At 39.4% G+C, this 16210-nt stretch overlaps 1 pseudogene; it reads left to right on the forward strand.

Moving 5' to 3' along the window:
* The first annotated feature begins 11348 nt into the window (after window positions 1-11348).
* Window positions 11349-11848, forward strand: LOC124103203 (protein tyrosine phosphatase type IVA 2-like; annotated as a pseudogene).
* Window positions 11849-16210: the final 4362 nt, after the last annotated feature.

A 16210-nucleotide genomic window follows, 5' to 3' on the forward strand; every position in this document is an offset into this window, starting at 1 on the left:
CTCCAGCCCGCTCTACCCGGGCTAAGGTGGTATACAAGCTCCCTGCAACACCCAGGTAGAAGGTGTCTCCTTCCTGGAGGGGCGAGTCCCCTCTACCCTGGCTGCAGCGGTTTAGGAGATCCCCCCTAGAGAAAGGGGGGTGGTGTCTCCTGCTTGGAGGGGCTAGTCCCCTCTACCCTTGCTGCTGTGGTATATGAGCACCCCCTGACATCCAGGTGAAAGGCGTCTCTGGCCTAGAGGGAAGAGTCCCCTCTAGCCTGGCTGCAGCTGTATAGGAGCTCCCCTAGACACCCAGGAGGAAGGGGTCTCCCGACCAGAGGCCGGAGTCTGCTCTACCCTGGCTTGGACAGTATACTAGCTTCCACCAGCACTCAGGTGGGAGAGGTCTCCTGCCTTGAGGGTTGAGTCCCCTCTACCCTGGCTGCAGTGGTATACTAGCATTCCCTGACTCCCAGGTGGAGGGGTCTCCCGCCTGGAGGGGTGAGTCCCCTGTACCCTGGCTGCATCAGTAGTTACATAAGGGGTCTCCCAATGGAAGGGCAAGTCACCTCTACCCTGGCTAGGGCGGTGTAAGAGTGGCCCCAAGGGACACCTAGGTGGGAGGGTGCTAAGAGCCACAGCCGAGTCTGTATGGCCTCTGGCATTTTGCCAGGCGCCATCCAGACTTGTTTACAGACTCTAACAGGAGGGGTTTTCCGCCTGGAGGGGCCAGTCCCGGCCACCCTGGATGCTGTGGTAGAAGAACTCCCCCTGACACCCTGGTGGGAGGAGTCACCCTCCTGGAGGGGTGAGTCCTCTCTACCCTGGCTAATGTGGTATAGAAGCTCCCCCTGACACCCAGGTGGGAGGGGTTTATTGTCTGGAGGGGCGAGTCCCCACTACTCTGGCTGCAGTGGTATAAGAGCTCCCCCCCCCACATCCAGTGGGGAGGGATCTCCCACATAGAAGGACGACTCCCCTCTACCCTGGATTCCGTGATGTATGAGCTTCCCCCAAACACCCAGGTTGGAGGGGTCTTCCACATGGAGGGGTGAAACCCTTCTACCCTGGCTTGGGCAGTATACATGCCCCCCCACCCGACACCTAGGTGGGAGAGGTCTCCCTCTTGGAGGAGCAAGTCCACTCTACCCTGGGTGTGGTGGTAAGGGAGCTCCCCGGACACCCAGGTCGGAGGAGTCTCCTGCCTAGAGAGTACAGTCCCCTATACCCTGCCTGTGGCAATATAGAAGCTCCCCTGGACACCCAGGTGGGAAGGGTCTCCCGCCTAGAGGATGCTAGTCCTTTCTACCCTGGCTGCTGTGGTATAGGAGCTCCCCTGACATCCAGGTGGGAGGAGTCTCCCGCCTAAAAGGTAGAGTCCCCACTACCCTGCCTGTGGTGGTATAGGAACTCACCCTGACACCCGGTGAGAGGGGTGTCCCGCCTGGATGGGTGAGTTTCCTCTACCCTGGCTGCTGCTGTGTATACCTGCTCTCCCAGAGACCCAGTGGGAGGGGACTTTAGCTTGGAGGGGCAAGTCACCTCTACCCTGGCTAAGGCGGTATGCACTAAGGTGAGAGAGGTCTCCTGCTGGATTCGAGAGTTACCTCTACCCTGGCTGGTGCCCTACAAGAGCTCCAGGAACCCCCAGGTGGGAGGGGTCTCCCGCATGTAGGGTTGAGTCCTCTGTACCCTGACTGTGGAGGCATTCCAGCTCCTCCCAACACCAAGGTGGGAGGGGTCACCCAAGTAGAGGGGCGAGTCCCTTCTACCCTGGTTGGAAAGGTCTAGGAGCTCCAACTGACACCCCTCCCACCTAGGTGTCGGTTGGAGCTTGTATACCACTCTCCTGACAGTGGCGGTATATGAGCTCCCTCTGACACCCAGGTGGTAGGGGTCTCCGGCTTGAAGGGGCAATTCCGCTCTACCCTGGCTGCAACAGTATATGAGCTCCACTGTACACCCAAGTGGGTGGGGTCTCCCTCCTGGAGTGGCCAGTCCCCTGTACCCTGCCTGCAGCAGCATATGAGCTCCTCTGACAACCAGGTGTGAGGGGTCTCCCGCCTAGTAGAGTCTGGCTGTGGTGGTACACAATCCTGGCTGTGATGGTACACAGCTCCACCCTCAATACCAAGTCCCCTCCACCCTGGCTAAGGCGGTATACAAGCTCCTCCTACACACTGGTGGGAGGGGTCTCCCGACTGGAGCTTTGAGTCCCCTGTACCCTGGCTTCCGAGGAATACAAGCTCCCCCTGACATCCAGGTGGGAGGGGTGAGTCCCCTCTACTTTGGCCGGTGCCATATAAGAGTTCCCGAGACACCCATGTGAGAGGGGTCTCCCATCTGCAGGGGTGAGTTCCCTCTACCCTGGCTGTGGCGGTATAAGAGTTGTCCCCCCAAAATACCCAGAGGAGAGGGGTCTCCAGCCTAAAAGGGAGAGTCCCCTCTACCCTGGCTGTGGTGTCATACTAGCTTTCCCTGACACCCGGGGGGGTGGGGAGAGTTCTCCAGTCTGGAGGGGCAAGTCCCCTCTACCCTTGCTGCAGCGGAATACATGCTCCCCCAGACACCAATATGGGAGGGGTCCCCCACTTAAAGGGTGAGGCCCCTCCACCATGGCTGAAGCGATATAAGAGCTCCCCACCAACATCCAGGTGTGAAGGATCTCTCATCTAGTTGGGCAAATCTCCTCAGCCCTGGCTAAGTCTGTATACAAGCTCCCCTGGACACCAGGAGAGAAGGGTCTCCTGCCTGGAGGGGGAGTCACTTCTACCCTGGCTGCAGCGGTATAAGAGCTCCCCCCGCCACACACACACACAGAGGTGGAAGGGGTCTCTTGCCTGGAGGTGAGAGTCCTCTCTACCCAGGCTGCTGTGGTTTATGAGCTCCCCTGACACCCATATGGGAGGGTCTCCCTCCTAGAGGGGCGAGTCCTCTCTACCCTGGCTTCAGCGATGTAATACCCCACCCAGACACCCAGGTGAAATGGGCCTCCCGCATGGAGGGCAGTGTCCCCTCTAACCTGGCTGCAGTGGTATACTAGCTAACCCTGACAACCAGGTGAAAGGGGTCTCTCACATGGAGGGGCGAGTCCCCTCTATCCTGCCTGTGGCAGTATAGGAGCTCCCCAGGACACCAGATGGAAGGGGTCTACCACCTGGAGGGGCAAGTCCCCTCTACCCTGGCTGTGGCTTTATATGAGTTCTGCCCAACACCCAGGTGGGAGGGGTCTCTTGCCTGGAGGGGCGAGTTCCCTCTCTCCTGGCTTGGTTAGCATATGAGCTCCCCCTGACACCCAGATTTTAGGGGTCTCCTGCTTGGAGGGACGAGTACCCTCTATCCTGGCAGTGGCGGTAGAGAAGCTTCCCCCAACACAGAGGTAGGAGGGGTCTCCGCTTCCAGGGGGCGTCCCCTCTACTCTGGCTTAGACGGTGTACATGCTCCCCCCAGACATCCAGGTGAGAGGGGTCTCTTGAATGGAGGGGCGAGTCCCATCTACCTTGGCTGTTGTGTTATACGAGCTCCCCCTCCCCCATAGCCAGATGGGATGGTCTCTCACCTGAAGGGGAGAGTCTTCTCTTCCATGGCTGCAGTGGTATACTAACTTTCCCTGACACTCAAGTTGGAGGAGTCTCCCGCCTGGAGAGATGAGTCCCCTGTACTCTGGCTGCGGTGGTAAAGGAGCTCCCTCCACAACCAGGTGAGAGGGTTTCAGGCCTGGAGGGGTGAGTCCCCTCTACCCTGGCTGCAGAGGTCTATAACCTCCCCCTGACATTCAAGTGGGAGGAGTCTTCCGCCTAGGGGGCCAGTCCCCTCTACCCTGGCTTCAGCCATGTAGGAGCTCCCCCAGACACCCAGATGAAAGGTGTCTCCCGCGTGGAGGGCGGGGTTTCCTCTACCCTGGCTGCAGTGGTATACTAGCTTTCCCTGACACCCAGGTGGGAAGGGTCTCCCGCCTGGAGGTTCCAGTCCCTTCTACAGGGGCTATGGTGGTAAAGGAGCTCCCTCTGACGCCCAGGTGGGATGGGTCCCCTGCCTAAAGGGGCGAGTGTTCTCTAACCTGGCTGCTGCGGAATAGGAGCTCCTGCACACACAGAGGTAGGAAGGGTCTTTTGCCTGGAGGGGCAAATCCCCTCTACCCTGGCTGTGGTGTTATGGGAGCTCCCCCCAAAACCAGTATACTGGATAGAAACACAAACTTTTTATTATCTGAATCAGGCAATTTTTAAAAGTGTATGTTAAAATTGTTATTTCACACTAATTGTTAATTTTTCTTTAGCCAAATTTATAAATAAATAATCTCTAATTGTATTATGTATGACCTTTAATGCCTCTCCATTTATGGATAAGGGCCAGTAATAAGAAAAAAATTATTAGTTTAGAATAGGTTAAAGCTAAGAAAATTAAAAAAAAAAAAACACCAAACTTATAAATCATTCCTTTCCTGAAAGCTTCTATTACATTTTTAACTAAAAATTGGTTTCCAATTTTGATTTTGTGCAGAGTTTAGTTTTAATTAAGTTGTTAAAATGTTCACTGTAGTTATAATATTTTAAACTTCTACATCATTTTTTTAAACTGATCCATAAAGTACAACAAATTCATTGGATCACATCCTTTTTCACAAAATTATTTAAAAGATACTTTATCATTTTTATTTAGAATTCTGATTTAAAAATAAAAATACAAAACATTTGAGAGAGTATATATTTTCCAAAAAATCGTGCTGAATCAGTTGAATTACCATAGTAGAAAAGAATTATCTTGATTCTCCTATCTCAGATTACAGGCATAAATTTCAATTATACCATTTATCTAAATGTGAAAAAAATAAGGAATAAAATTTTAGAAAAATTAGAGAATACTTTCACTACTTTGATGTAAGCAGACTTCTCAAAAGGACAAAAAAATATAAACTATAAACAATAACAAATTGGACTAGGTTGCAGTTAGGAACCCTTGTAAACCAAAGAAAATAAAAAGTCAACTCACAAGGAGAAAACAGTCTCAGTACATATATACAAAGGTCTATGTTCAAAAATTGTATAAATGAGGTGGATGCAGTTGCTGAACAAAAGATAGTCACCAATTCAAAAAGTAGGTATCCAAATGATAAATTAACACACAAACAGAAGTTGACTATTTGGCAAATAAGTGAATGATTGTTTAAAAATTACCATCCCTTCCTATTGTAGAAATTACCATTCCACAATGAAGAACATGAGAAATCTCTTTATATATTGTTATGGGACAGTATTTAATATAGTACAAAGTAGGTTATTATTGCTTCTTAAAGACAAAATAAATGGGTATCTATCTATGCGTGCCCATTTGTGCCTAAATATGAATTATCTCTAGGAAAATATGTGAGAATTTCAAGTTTTGAAATTAATTTTCTCAGGGAAAGTGACTCATTGACAATTTATTGACAGGACAGTGAGAATGAAGATATTATATGCTTATATATAAATAAGGAAAATCTGGAATGCACTACTAATTTTTAAAACAGAAAAGAGATAGGGAATGAGATATTTGAATAACTTAGAATGTATACAACAAATAAAACATACTTTTCAATAAATAGTAATATTTCCACTAGTCTTTTAATTGTCACAGTAAAAGAACTGGAATTCCTGAAAATAATTCAGAAGCAATTTGAGGTTTATATGAATAAATCTTATGTCAAACTATCTTGAGGACAAAAATTACATAACACTTAGTGACTATGTTTTGGTCATGGTTTGATTCTATTTTGCATAGCTTAGTAAAAAGGACCATATATTGAGAGAGAAATGGATTTAATGGAAAGAGGATGTATAAAATATGAATACTTTTAATTGAGACCATGCTATACTATTTAGTCCAATTTCATTTTAAATAAGCAGCTGATCTTTTTAAGGACACATTTAACAAAACAAAACAAAACAAAAAAAATGTAAAGGGAGACATTTGGGTCACATTATACTAAAATTCCCATTCATGGTCCATATTTATATTTGTTACAATTCTGAATTAAATATTATAATTTTCTTAAATGGAAAGAGATGTATAACCACTAAAGGATCTAAATATTATTCTTAGAATATGCTTAGAATCTCATAAATATTTTTACAATTTTTATGATTTGTTTCATAATGGAAATATTAAATTACCAAAGAGGGAATAAAGGATGTTCTTAAGTGTATTATTCTTTGACAAAATTCTTTTAGACTTGGGCACTGTGATGTACACCTCTAATCCCAGAAATTTGGAGGTGAGGCCAGTAGGCTCACAAGTTTGAAGTCAGTCTTGCCAAATTAGAGAGGACCTTATCACAATACAAAATATAAAAATGGCTGGGGATGTAGCTCAGCAAAAGCCATCCCTGTATTCAATCCCAGTATCACAAAAGTAAATTTTATGAAAAGCATCCTCATCTAATATATACTTGTGAAAACATAATTAATCAACAAATAGAAAAGAGAATTTAAAACCCATTACCCTGTGAAAATACTAGAATAAGCATTTGCTACCTGCCAAATGAAGAGCCACACTTTCACCTTTTTAAAATTATTCTTCCTCCAACCTGAGTTACAGTTCTTCTTGAAGAGCCCTGATAATGACGTGCAAAGCACCACAGACATTGTAACTCTGGGATGAGGTATTCATTTCCCAAACATGCAAAGCTCGAGTTTCCAGGGTACCATTTTGTTCACATTTACTCAATATTCTGATTCCATGTTTATCCAAGTATGGACATTCAAATTGTATAGATCACACATTAAATGATTGTCATACTTGGATGAATGAATAAGTGCTTTAAACATTTTTTGAAAAATGAAAAAATCATGAAAGCATAAAATAAAGATGAACGAGTACTTTTAGGAAGAAAGCAAAAAGTCTTAAGAAAACAATATTTAATAGATGCACAAAATAAGCAATTTTATTAGATAACATAAGATAATAAGATTATCTTTTTGTTTGCTTTTTGAAGTATGATGATGAGCACATGAGGCTAATGAAACTAGTCTAGGTTTGTTTAATTTCTCCCAATATTTTACTGAACAACATTTAAATTACTACTATAAACACATGTACTTGAACTTTATGTAACAAAAAACAATTCTTTAGTACAGTTTGAAAGATTAAATTTATTTCTAGGAAAGGGACAGTGTTGAAATCAATGAGAGAAAAATAAAATTACATTTCCACCATTATATAACAAAGATGAGATTAAAAATATGTAAAGGAAGAAACAAAATGAACTCAAAAGCATAAGGAATAAAAATTAAAACAGAAAAAAGTACATAATTCCTTCAACCAAGATTGTAAAAATCATTCCAGGGATTTTAAGAGAGAAGCAAATTGGGATTCTCATGCACTATAGCTAGTAGAGAAATTTTTCTTTTCATGTCAACTTTTAATTCTGTCACAACCTTTAGAAACATGAGTACATTTGACTCTGAACTACCATTATTAGAAAACTACTTAAAGGAAGTTATTAGAATTTAAAGATTTTTAAAACTATTAGATGAATTGAAACAATTATAATAGTGAAAAATTGAAAATAATTTAATGATCTGAACATAGTAAATCAGTTAAATACCTTGTAGAAAGGAATTTTAGGATGCAATTCAAATTGATATAAAAGAAAAGTAATTGATCATAAGTAAAATATGTTCCTAGTATTAGTACAATGAAAAAGATTTTTAAAAAGGCATGTGAATAGAAATGCTGCATACTCAGTATATTTATGATATTTTAAAATTTCAAAGGAAAAAGCTGTGAAGATAACCCCAATAAAAAGAAAGCTGTTAATTTCTCTGGCTGGTAAGATCATAGGTTATCATTATTTTACATATGAATTTTATATTTACATATTTTGAATATACTTTTCTACATTTTAATGTTTTCAAAGAAAATTTTATTATATAAACACAATTTTGCTTTGTAAAGACATATTTCAGAGAAAAAAAGAAATAAAGAGTATATTGTTAAGAAGTCTCATACCTTTTCTATAAGCATACATTAAATTTTTGTCATTTATTACTATATTTAATCACAAAAGCCAGAATTGTTTATTTACCTGGGGGAAATTGTAGAGACTGAGTACCTGGGAACTTTGAGCTGATATCCCTGTTGAAATGCATCTTGCACAGCCACCAGCTTGTTTATCTTCTCAGACCTACAGTATTAATTAGGAACTGGAGGACTCTTTCCTGAAAGTAAAGACATAGAACTTTCCACAGCTTTTTTTCTCAATAAAGTCAACATTGAAGAGATGGAATCCCAGAGACATATTGAATAACATATTCAAGCCCTTGTTGATTTTTTTTCTACAGCAAAACCCATGGCCAGCAGGTACTTATATATAATGCTTAGTAAGATTCCTAGAAATAAAGGGTGAAAAGACAATTTTATAAATTTTGTTTTCTAAAAAAGATGAGTCATAAAAGAAAACACATGATAATCCCCCCCCCCAAAAAAAAAGACATGAATATGTCATTCTGAAAACATTTATAAATTTGGTGCCTAAAAGAAATCAGACTTGACAGTTTGATGATTTACAGTCAAATTTATAATATGGGCTTTTTGACGCACAGTAAAACTGAGAAAATGTCAGGGAATGAAATACATAGAAAATGGCAGGCATTATAATTAGAATTTAGTTATCCTGCCTTGGATAATAGGATGTAATTTAGAAATAATATTTTGCTAGATCAAACAGGGCAATACACCACAGCAGTGTCAAAAAATCAATTCAATTATATCAATGGATATAAGTTTAAAAGTTCTCAACATCATGTCCTGCAGCTTTACACAAAGAAAAATGATTCTCCACTCTAGAGTGTTTATACGCTTAGGAAAACAGATACATTTACTCATAAACATTATCAGGCATATAAAATTTATCTTTAAAGCCAAATTTACTCTTAGGGAAAAAGAGTTCTCCAATAATGAAATCACCATTTTGATAGTAGCCAGGAGAAACAGGCACATTTAGTGAAAAAGCAGGATTTTTTTTTCTGGGGTAAAAATAGGAGAACACCCAGCAGAGGAAAAACAAAAGATAATTTTATATTAACATTGGTAACATGAAAATATTAATAAAAATTTTAAAACTCAGAAATAAAATCTGTTGAGAATTTTGTCAAGAAGTAATCAGTGCTGCAAGTATTTGAATGGATTGTGTTCAAAACAAGCCTCTCTAAATCAATGTGTGACAAATTTATATAGCCAGTCAATTTGTCCTGACTTGGTGCAAAATGGTAATATGTAAACATTCTTTTGTTTTGCAGGAGTGTGTTGAAATTACACCTGCTCAGCCTCAGTTCATGTCCCTTTTATAGAATTAGTGCAAGTCTGTAAGATGTCACAAATGTCTTAACTTTGAAGCTGGTGTCCTGATTCACAAAACAAAAAACATTTGATGAAAAATAAATTTAAGCCATAAAAAAAAATCATGCAAGAATTTTGTATCCTCTGTGAGTTCAGATGCAAGATGTACAACAAACAATTTTCTGGAATTATGTTGTCATTAGTTATGAAGCTTCATCAAAATAATGTCTTCATTATTATTAAACAAATGAAATATTTCATAGGCTGGCAAGTCACAGAGATCAGGAAAGAGGGTATCAAAAGTATAGTCAAATAAAGATGCTTCACTTGATTTTGGTTATTTAACACTTGCATAAACTCAGAGAAAAATGAATTACACAGTGCATATCTTTACAAAGCAAAACAAAACATTTTCTTTAGACAATATCATTTTGAATTATTTCACAGAGGAACTTATTTAAGTGATGCATTTCTATCTTTTAAATTGTAATTACTTACTGGGTACAATAGAATTCTTTGATTTGTGTACACCATGAATTGACTGACTTTTCAACTCCCATTATAATCACTTCTGAAGCAGTGAAATTATTTTAAAATGATTTAATTCACAGAGAAGGAACAGAGAGAATAACAGCTAAGAAGTGTCTATGATTTGTATTTGTAACCATAAACTCAAATGTATAAGAAATAATGGCAGTGATTTTATTTCAAGTCAAATTAAATCCATTTTCAAATTTTATCCACTGTTTAGCAGGAAACCTCATTTCCTGTGCTACCAGAAAGAGGGTAATAACCTCATGGAATTACATACATATTTATTCCTCAGAATATTAAGAAAAAACTACTTCATCCTTTTATATCTTGACTTCTGCCAGTCACCATCCAAATCACGTGCTTGCTGATCTCTGAAGGATAGCTCTGCTAATTGTGATTCAAGTTTAAGTAAAAGCCTCTGTTGATACTGATATTCCCAATACCAAAAGTCCAGCTTTTCCAAGTTCACTTCTAAGTTGTCAGGGCTACTTTGACTTGAATTGATGTAAAATGGTAATATGTAAACATTCCTTTGTTTTGATGGAGTGTGTAGAAATTATACCTGCTCAGCCTCAATTCATGTCCTTTTCATAGAATTAGTGCAAGTGTCTAAGGGGTCACAAATGTCTTTTTTAAAAAAATTGATTTAAAAATAAAAATGACAGCGGAATGCGTTACAATTCTTATTACACATATTACTTTGAAGCTGGTGTCCTGATTCTCAAAGCGGCGGCAGCCGGGGCAGCAGGAGATGCAGCAGCGGCCACAGCAGCGCCACAGCAGCAGCAGCGAGGAGGACTTCTGGACAAGCGCTGCTGCCACCGCAGGACCAGCTGGGTGTTGCGCGCCCAGGCTGAGGGACTGTCATCGCCACCAGGGCCACCGCTACCATCGAGGTGACTGAGGAGAAAGGCACCTCCTCGCTCCCGCAGCCGCTGGACTTCATTGCCCAGTCCCCAGCTCGCCATCGTTTTTCCTTGGAATATACGTTGCACATTTATGGCGATTCTGAGCGTGAGGGCAAACTTCTGCCAGGCTCAGCACAGCGTTGTGCTGTAATTAACATTGCCTTTAAGAATGTGGACACCTAGACTGGCCTCAGAAATAGTTGACTTTTTTATTTTAATCGAAAACATTTTTTAATGACTCAGTAAATTAAGCATCAAGTAAACAAAAGTGGAAAATGACCTACACTTTTAATGTGGCTCACTAGTGCCTAAATGTAGTAAAGGCTGCTTATGTTTTGTACGTAGTTGGATTTTTTTGAACTCAGAAGGAATCCATCTACAGACATTGAAGCCCAAGTTGAATTTGGATTGGTGTGGATTCTAAATACTTCTGCTTATCTTGAAGGGGAAAGCTTCATAAAGAATAAACAAGTTGAACAGAGAAAATATTGATTGATAATAGGCATTTTAGTGGTCTTTTTTAATGATTTCATTTCAAGATTTATTGATTTTTTTTTTCAATTTTCCCCATTATACTCACACACACGCTCACACTTTATATTTGCCATAATGAACCGTCCAGCCCCTGTGGAGATCTCCTATGAGAACATGCATTTCCTGATAACTCACAACCCTACCAACAAAACTCTCAACAAGTTCACAAAGGAGTTTAAGAAGTATGGAGTAACAACTTTGGTTTGAGTGTGGGATGCTACATATGATAAAGCTCCAGTTGAAAAAGAAGGAATCTACCTTCTAGATTGGCCATTTGATGATGGAGCTCCACCCTCTAATCAGTAGATGATTGGCTGAACCTGTTAAAAACCAAATTCTGTGAAGAGCCAGGTTGCTGTGTTGCAGTGCATTGTGTTGCAGGATTGGGAAGGGCACCCGTGCTGGTTGCACTTGCTTTGATTAAATGTGGAATGAAGTATGAAGATGCAGTTTAGTTTATAAGACAAAAAAGAAGGGGAACATTTAATTCCAAGCAGCTGCTTTAGTTGGAGAAATATCCACCTAAGTTGGGATTACGCTTCAGAGATGCCAATGGGTATTGCTGTGTTCAGTAGAAAGAAATACAAAGGAAGGCTTATGTGATTGTGGCATTTGGAGGGAACTCTTGGTACCTGAAAATGTGAATCTGGAATTTTATCTGTGTCATTGAAGTAGTGATGGATTCAGTACTCCTCAACCACTCTTCTTAACAATTAGGAAAAAAAGTAAACAACTAAGAAATCCCTCTACAAGATGAATAAAATGTTTAAGAAAAGAAAAAAGGAAAAAAAATAAAACCAAATTTAACCAAAAGGATTTAATTCACTTGTTTTGACAAAGGATAACACACTCAGCAATTTACCAGGAGGTGGAAAGAGTTTGCCCCATGTTCTTGAATGTATTCAGGTTCTTGACACTTCTCAGAAATTTGAATTTGGCTAGTAGAGTGTGAAATGCATATAGTCATATGTGTAAATTTAGTGAACAAAACTATTAATTGTGAAAAAATTAGTTCAATGGTGCTCCTGAAATAATTTCAAAATTGCTTGATGATCTCAAATGATCTTTCTTATAGTTTAAATGTACACTTCTAATTCTGCCGCCAGATTATTTTTCTGATTATAGCAGTAGTCCACAAGAAACACTGAGCACCTTACAGTAATATGAATTTCAATCCTTTGAATGTTCCCACAGAGATTCTAAAATTTTTATTTTTCACTTAGTTCAATCACAATGATCTTCCAGAAAAACAATCCCTCTATTCTATGTGTGAGTTTATTTTGCTTCCATTGGGCATGACTTAATTCTTTAAGTGTTACAGTGGTCTACTTTGTGCTTTGGATATATGGCCCTTGCTGCTCTGCTGCCACTTATTTTTTAAATGGACAAGTTTCTTTCTCTTCCTTTCCTTCTTCACTTCCCTAATATCTCCCCATTCCAATCTTCCCTTCCTTAAACTCTGGGGAAACAGAATACCTTTCTTCCCCACTCTAGGCAGAGTTTATCTGTTGTTGAGCACCTACCTACCACAGGAACAGGAATGAAATAATTCAGACTTTGGGGATGGCACCAAAAGATCTAAGAAATGACCATTTCCCAAATTAACAAGTGAATTACAACAGAGAACACCTGGGATTTAGCCTTTGAATCATCTCTGTAAAATCCTTTTCCCCCAACCCCATGGGCAGAATCATAGACTCTGGGACAGGAGTCTCATGAGTTTCTTCTTTGTTAGCAAAAAAAAAAAAAAAAAAAAAAAAAAAAAAAAAAAAAAACAACAACAACAACAACAACAAAAACTTCTTTCTCCTTTTTCTCAAAACCATGTCCTTACTATTGGATTGGCACCAGGGCAAGGGCCTAGATTTCGGTAGTATAATGATAGATTGTACAATTTATAATAGATATGAATATTCCTAAGATTACACACAAAAAATTGTATGAAGTAGCTATAATTCCTATATAGATTATAACATGATATTCTTTGTCCTTATAAGACCTATATTTTATTTTAAATACTGTAGAATCAGAGATGAATGGGGTAATTACTTCCTAATGTAGTATATAGAAACAAACATTTTGTGATCTCAACTAGGCAATTCACATTCAATTATCCACCACTAGATAATTTCTCTTTTTATTAGACAAAAGCTCTTTGCTAATAATGCACATATTAAATATGTGCATATCCTATTGTCATATACATATATGACAATATGTTGTTATACTGATGGAAAACTATATCAAACTAACATAATGGAGAAGTAGTACATTCTAATAGTTAATTAAAATTACTTCTCTTGACATTAAATCAATTCCTCATAATATAGTCTGTAATAAGGAACTACAGTTCCCAAGTATATAAGAACAATAGAATTAAAATATATGCTATTCTTTGAGGTCTCTCTAGCTGTGTGATGTCACAATTTAAGTGGAATTTCAAAGTAGTCATGTTACATGAGGTTGTTGAAATGAGATAGACCTATGGAATAACCTAATGGTTAACACTTTCATGAAAGTGCAAGGGGAAAGATAGAGGTGAATGGTGGGAAAATAAGGTTAAGAGAATAATTCTGTAAAATGAGTCTACTGTGCTAACCCCCACTAACACATATGCATTCTTTGCCTACAGAAATCTGCTTGCAGCCTCACCTGGCCTAGGCATCAGCAAAGGTCAGTGTGTGAGTATATGTCATATATTTTCTCTAATTTTTTTTTAAATTTGTCTTAATACATTTTTTCTAAATTTTTTAAAGAAATTTTATTTGTTCTAAATCATTATACATGACAGCATAATGCATTTCAATTCCTTGTACACATATGGGGAACAACTCTTAATTTCTCTGGTTATACACAATGTAGAGTCACATCATTCATTCAATCACACATGAATCTTTCCTATCCTCATGCCCCCTCACCTTCATTCATTACCCTCTGCCCAATCCAAAGTTCCCCCATTCTTCCCACGGCCCCCATCCAATAAATGGATCAGCATCCTCATATCAGAGAAAACATTTGGACTTTGGTTTGTTTTTTGGAATAGCTTATTTCACTTAGCATGATATTCTTGAACTCTATCCATTTACCTGCAAATGCCATATTTTTATTTTCTTTTAATACTGTTATATTCCATTTTTTATGTTTGTATTTTAATCCCCTTATCTTTATTCTGGCTTCCTTAGATATTTTTTTTAAAAACGATAGAAACATATAGGTGACTCTATGACCAGTGTGATTCTGCAATCTGTACAATCAGAAAAATGAGAAATTATACCCCAATTGATTCAAATGTATGAATTGCCAAGATCATTGTAATGTCATGTGTAGCTAATAAAAAAAAAATTAAAAAGGGGATAGAAACAAAACACTATCAATTGTTCTATCTATATTTAATTGAATATATTTCAGGGGCCATGTTAGCTTTTAAAAATTATATTAAACAAGTTAAATTATTTTGAAAATTTCAGTGCTACATGATATAACTTTGTCGCTTCAATTCATTCAATTTTTAAACCTTGAAGATTAAGGTTTTCATAGAATTTGGGTTCTGGAGAAGACAGGTTAGTACAACTTTCATTTGCTGATCAAGACTTAGAGGTCAAGAGAAGTTAAACAATTTATCCAAAATTAAGCAACTCATTAGTAGCAGAGTCAGAAGTGGAAATTCCACACCTGGTTTCCTGTCTTTTGTTTTTCCTACAACACAACTTCATCTACTTTTAAGATGTCATTTATGTTCAAATGCCATCAGCATGTCACTATTTTTATATTATGTACATTCTTTCTCTCTTTCCCTCTCTGCAGTGTTTGTACTTGGAACACCCACAAAAGGAAAATCTTCCAATAAATGGAGAAACATGCTCTCTCCTTCAATGTCCCTGAAGGTCCCTCAAGTGTTTTTCAGTGGATTGGGCAAAAAGTCCATAGGTTTTATTTTCAGTTCTTCTGATGATTTGGTGTACAACTTTAGGAATATTTGCCCCTTGGAACTTCCTAAGGTGTTGGATTCTAGCTAGAGACAGACTCTGTGAAAGAGCTTTATCTAAGATAATCAAAACAAGATGAGCAGGATCATTTAGAACATCCAATTTGGGGAAGTACACTTATTTTTAACCCAGAAATTTGATTATTATGCCTCTCTTGCTAGTTAGGAGTACATTCCTAAACCCCTTATACTAAGCCATAAAACCAGGATTTGGGGAACTCTAGATTTTTTTAACTGTTTTGGTGAAATTGAAAAAGGAAGTGCTGATAAAAAAGGCTTACATCTGTTATCCAACTTCTCTACTCGGTGGGACATGACCATGGCCAGTCTCTGAGATAAAGTCCTGCAAAAGCCTCATGAATGGTCTAAGGTCATGGGAATTTGCTTGTCTCTAGGAAAACTGAGTTGAGAGCTGTGGTCCTGAGCCATCTTTAGGATGTCATTAGAAGGGGTGGCCTGCTTTATCTCTCCAGGAGAAGTTTGAATAGCCTTCCTGAGTAAGTGAAACATGTTTCTTTAATTTTAGTAAGTACCCCTTCGCTGCAAGTACCTGAAACCAAGGTGATTCTGCTCAAGCAAGAAAGACAAATCTACACTAAGAATGTGGCCTGTGTAGTATAGCTCAGGGAAAACACAAAGCTAGGCGAAGAGGATGCAGAACAGGGCCTAGAAAATTCCTGGAGGGAACCCAAATGGGATTCTCTTCACCTCTGGCTCCTTTGCTATAAGAATCAGCAAGAATAGGCTTCAGGCTCTCCAGCATATAAGTTCATGCAGAAGTCCTAAGGTTACAGGCCACATAGAGGTTCCTTTCTTTGTTTTGATTCCACATTTTCTGGGAAGAGAGACCTATGTGAGTCTGGTACCATTCCACTAAGGCTTACAGTAAATGGAGGGGAAGTGAAGTTAAATGCACATGAGTTTTTCTATGACTATTCTTATCAAAAAATAA

This window comes from Marmota monax, unplaced genomic scaffold (assembly GCF_021218885.2).
Source record: "Marmota monax isolate L192 unplaced genomic scaffold, Marmota_monax_Labrador192_F-V1.1 WCK01_AAM20220418_F8-fsc00766, whole genome shotgun sequence".
Taxonomy (NCBI): Eukaryota; Metazoa; Chordata; class Mammalia; order Rodentia; family Sciuridae; genus Marmota; species Marmota monax.